The following is a 4,691-nucleotide window of genomic DNA, read 5'->3' on the forward strand; positions in this document are numbered from 1 at the left end:
AGCCCAAGGCGGGGGGGGGGGGTTAAAGGAGGCGGGAAGGAGTCCTTTCAAACCTCTCGGCCCAGAAGGAAGTCGCTCCGGTGTCTGGCAGCTGCTGAGTTAACCCCGGGTGCCTCCCCGCTCGCTCGCTCCTTCCTCCTCCTCCTCCTCCTCCTCCTCCCTGGCACTCAGACGACGCAGAAGCCGACGCGTCCCCCCTCCCCCGGGCAGTCTCTCTCTCTCTCTCTCTCTCTCTCTCTCTCTCTATTTTTTTTAGACGTGTCCCAACACGTGAGCCGGGTCTACTGTCTTTACGCTCCGCAGGTCGCCTGTAGATGCAACCTGGGGAAAAGGACGGCTTTGCTCATGTCCCGTCCTGACGGAGGCTTCTCCCACGGAAAAGCATCCAGGCGGCCTTGACGGGGAGTTTATGCTGTGGTCGATTAAAGATTAAAGAGTTGTCCGCGGCCAACTCGGCACAGCCAACTCATCGCAGCCAACTTGCTGCTGTGGGAAAACTAGAACGGAACGGAACGGAACGGATGGGATGGGATGGGATGGGATGGGATGGGATGGGATGGGATGGGATGGGATAGAATAGAATAGAATAGAATAGAATAGAATAGAATAGAATAGAATAGAATAGAATAGAATAGAATAGAATAGAATAGAATAGAATAGAATAGAAAATAGAATAGAAAATAGAATAGAAAATAGAATAGAAAATAGAATAGAAAATAGAATAGAAAATAGAATAAAATATGGAATAGAATAAAATATAGAACAGAATGGAATGGAATGGAATAGAATAGAATAGAACTGGAAGGGACCTTGGAGGTCTTCTAGTCCAGCCCCCTGCTCAAGCAGGCGAACCTATACCTTCCCATACAGGTGAATGTCCAGTCTCTTCTTAAAAACTTCCAGTGTTGGAGCATTCACCGCTTCTGGAGGCAACTTCTGTTCCACTGGTTAATTGTCCTCACTGTCAGGAAGTTTCTCCATAGTTCAAGGTTGCTTCTCTCCTTGATCCGTTCCCATCCGTCACTCCTTGTCCTTTGGAGAATAGGTTAACCCCTCCCTTCTTCCTTGTGGCAGCCCCTCAAATCCTGGAACGCTGCTATCCCGTCTCCCCTGTTTCTGCTTTTCTTTAGAGAAGCCAAAGCCAAGTCCTGCAGCTGTTCTTCTTCGTGGGACAAAAGTTACTTAAGATCAAAGAAAGGCGGAAACAGAATCATTAAAGAAAAGATGCAAAAGGAGGGACAAAATGAAATGTGAATGACAAAAATTAAAATCATTTTTAAAGTTATGTTAAATAATGACGTAAAATTGTTGAATTGGCTGCGGCGAGTTTTCCCTTGGCAGTGGGGAGTTGTTCCATTCCGTTCCCATAGAGAAGAAGGCGAGGTGTGTGTGTGTGTGTGTGTTTGTGTGTCTGTGTCTGTGTGTCTGTGTGAAGCCCTGAAGGCCAGACAAGAAGCAACAGATGGAAACTAATCAGGGAGAGAACTAAGGAGAAATTTCCTGACAGTGAGGACAATTAACCAGCGGAACTCCTTGCCACCTGTCTGACATGGCATCGGCTCTCCTGCCTGAGCAGGGGGCTGGACTAGAGGACCTCCAAGGTCCCTTCCAGCTCTGTCATTCTGTTAAATGCAGGCGATTTCTGCCCATCCCCGTTTGCCCCAGTGGGCAGCACCCGGCAGGCCTGTGTGTCCGAAAAGGGGCCCCCAAGAAGGCAGAGAAGAGGGGGGTGGCACCCCTGGCACTCCTGCCTGCCAGCAGAATTCGATGCCCAGGAGAAGAGCGATGAAAGGAAGAGCCAGCCGTCTTTGCCGGAAATGCTGAAGCTCCCCCTTCTCCTCTTCTTCCTGGGAGTCAGAGTAAGGATCAGCCTGCAACCCTCCCACACAACACACACACACACAAACACAAACACTGCGGGAAGCTCCTGAGCCTTTAATGAGCAGCCTGGCTGCTGAAGGGGGTGGGCAACGTTTGCCCGCTCTCCTCCTCCATGTCTCTGTGCCAGGGAGAGGCTGAGCTGCCCATGTCTCCTGCACCGGCCCCCGGCTGGCAGAGAAGGCAGCTCTGACTCGGAGATGGGGGGGGGCGGGGAGGGAGGGATGGGAGCAGATCCCATCCAGTGGATCCTTGAATCTTGGTCAGCGATCACTGCGATTGGCGGCTGCTGTTCATTGGGAGAATGTGCAAAGCTCACACATTACTTAGCTCCATAAAGTCATAAAAAGGAAATTGCCCTACCATATCTCATCATAAAACGTGGTGGACTCATCTCTCTGTCCTCTCCTGGGCAGAAATTCAGGTTCCTGAGCAGCCCAGGTGGGAAAAGGCTACACCAGCCAGGAAGGACACATCACCGCAACCCTGAAGCACCCAGAGTCAGCAGGAAAAGGGTTTGCATCAAGGTGCCCTTCCTGTTGCATCACGGAGGACAAGGACCCTGTGTCCCATCTGCACCCTGCCCAGTCCATTTAGGGCGGGGGGGGGGGCATGATAGCAGTCTTCCAGCATTTGAGGGGATGCCAAATGCAGCCAAAGAAGAGGGGGGGGTGTGTCAAACTATTCTCCAAAGCACCAGAAGGCAGGAGAAGAAGCAACAGATGGAAACTCATCAAGGAGAGAAGCAACCTGGAAATAAGAAGGCAATTTCCTAACAGTGAGGACAATTCACCCCTGGAACGGCTGGCCTTCAGAAGTTGTGGGTGCTCCATCACTGGAGGCTTTCAAGAAGAGATTGGACAGCCATTTGATTGGGCTGGTATAAAGCAGGGGTAGGCAACCTTGGCTCTTTTATGACTCAACTCCTGCTGGCTCAGGAATTCTGGGAGTTGAAGTCCACGAGTCATCAAAGAGCCAAGGTTGCCTTAAGGTCTCCTGCTTGAGCAGGGGGTTGGACTAGAAGACCTCCGAGGTCCCTTTCAGCCCTGGGATTCTGTGTTCTACCTTCTACCCCAGCCAGGATGCCAGGATGCCCATGCAAGAACGGTTTTCCTTCCCAAGCAAAGGAAAGGAAAGACAGGGCCCAACCAGTAGAAGCTCAGCTCCCTGAGAATGGGGGAAGGGGGGGGCTGAAGGAGGACTGGACTCAGCCCCTGTGGCTGGTGGTCATCTTCTTTGGAGATACCCCCAAAGGAGGGTCACCATAGATTCCCCCAAAAGTGCATATGCACGTTGCGAAGCCATTATTTGGATTCAGGGGCAGAGTGCAGGATTCGTCCAGGAAGCTTTGGCCTGCATGTCTAGATTTGCACTCAGCTCACCTCCCTTTGGGGAGCTGCACCGGCGGTTGATTTGCTTCCGGGTCCAATTCAAGGTGCTGGTTGTCACCTTTAATGCCCCACGTGGCCCTGAAGGCCCATCTTTCCCCAGCTGCTGACCCACCAGAACAGGCAGGCAGGCAGGCAACTTTAGGGGTCCCCTCCCTTGAGGAGGTCCATCAGGTGGGGCCAGGAGGAGGTCCTTCTCCGTGGTGGCTTGCAGCAGCAGCAGCAACAACAACAACAATAATAATAAGTTGGAAGGGACCTTGGAGGTCATCTAGTCCAACCCCCTGCTCAGGCAGGAAACCCTATACCATTTCATACAAATATCTGTCCAGTCTCTTCTTAAAAACTTCCAGTGTTGGAGCATTCACAATTTCTGGAGGCAGGTCGTTCCGCTGGTTAATTATTCTCGCTGTTAGGAAATTCCTCCTTAGTTCTAGGTTGCTTCTCTCCTTGATGAGTTTCCATCCGTTGCTTCTTGTCCTGCTTTCAGGTGCTTTGGAGAATAGCTTGACTCCCTCTTCTTTGGGGCGGCCCCAGCTCTCTGCGGATCATCATCCCTGCAGAGACTGGTCCCCACTTGGACGCTCTTCCAAAAGGTGCTGAAGTCAGGGGACCCTGGGGGGAACCAGAGGCCCCCAAATGGGTGGCTGGATTGCTGCTGCTGGGGTGGTGGTGGTGTAGATGGGGTCCACTGGGTTTTGCTTCTATAAGCCACTTGCAGTCACTGTGAGTTGGGCGGCCATAGACATTTTCTTAATAAATAAATTCAGACAAAGGCCCCTTCCCTTACTCAAAACAGCTGGTCTGGAAAGAGTCAGACTGCTGAAACATCCAGATATTCTGATTTTTTTCCCTCCCCATTTTTGGAAGGTAAGCAACATCCTACAAAGAAAGGAGCGGAAGGCAGCAGGGGAGGAGGAAAAAAAAGAAAGGAACGAACTCTGATTCCCGGTCATTTTATCTCCTGGGCTGCTCCATCACTTTGGGTCCTTGCAAACCATCGTTTCCACCATATGACATGCAGCACGCGCACACACACACACACACACACACACACACCACTTGGCCTTGTGTGTCTAAAGTTCTTGCCTCCCTCTGGCAGAGTTGTGGAGATGGAGATGCCACCAGAGGCCATCTAGTCCCACCCTCTGCAACGTGCCCTTTCCTTCTTGGGCCCTCTCCTCTTGCTTACTGTTGTTGTTGTTAGTTGCAAAGTCGTGTCCAACCCATCGCGACCCCATGGACCACGTTCCTCCAGGCCTTCCTGTCCTCTACCATCTTCTGGAGTCCATTTAAGCTCACGCCTCCTGCTTCAGGGACTCCATCCAGCCGCCTCATTCTCTGTCGTCCCCTTCTTCTCTTGCCCTCCACCTTTCCCAGCATGAGGCTCTTCTCCAGTGAGTCCTTCCTTCTCATGAGGTGGCC

Source organism: Vipera berus (assembly GCF_964194415.1).
Source record: "Vipera berus genome assembly, chromosome: 1".
Taxonomy (NCBI): Eukaryota; Metazoa; Chordata; class Lepidosauria; order Squamata; family Viperidae; genus Vipera; species Vipera berus.